Source organism: Pseudomyrmex gracilis, unplaced genomic scaffold, assembly GCF_002006095.1.
Source record: "Pseudomyrmex gracilis isolate BER0280 unplaced genomic scaffold, ASM200609v1 scaffold_2943, whole genome shotgun sequence".
NCBI lineage: Eukaryota > Metazoa > Arthropoda > Insecta > Hymenoptera > Formicidae > Pseudomyrmex > Pseudomyrmex gracilis.
Window position 1 is genome coordinate 7,345 of NW_018023527.1, and position 225 is coordinate 7,569.

Sequence of the window (225 nt, forward strand, 5' to 3'; positions counted from 1 at the left end):
ACGGTGTCGAATAATGTGGTGTCGAATAATTTCGTGTCGAATCGTACGGTGTCGAATAATCTGGTGTCAAATCGTACGGTGTCGAATAATTTGGTGTCGAATAAATTCTTTGTCGAACCGAGCGGTGTCGAATCGTACTGTGGTCAATAGAGTATCACCCGTTACGGTCGGGCTATGGTGGAGTAACAGAGAGCTGTCTTTTCTCTGTTCCGCGCAACAGGTAGG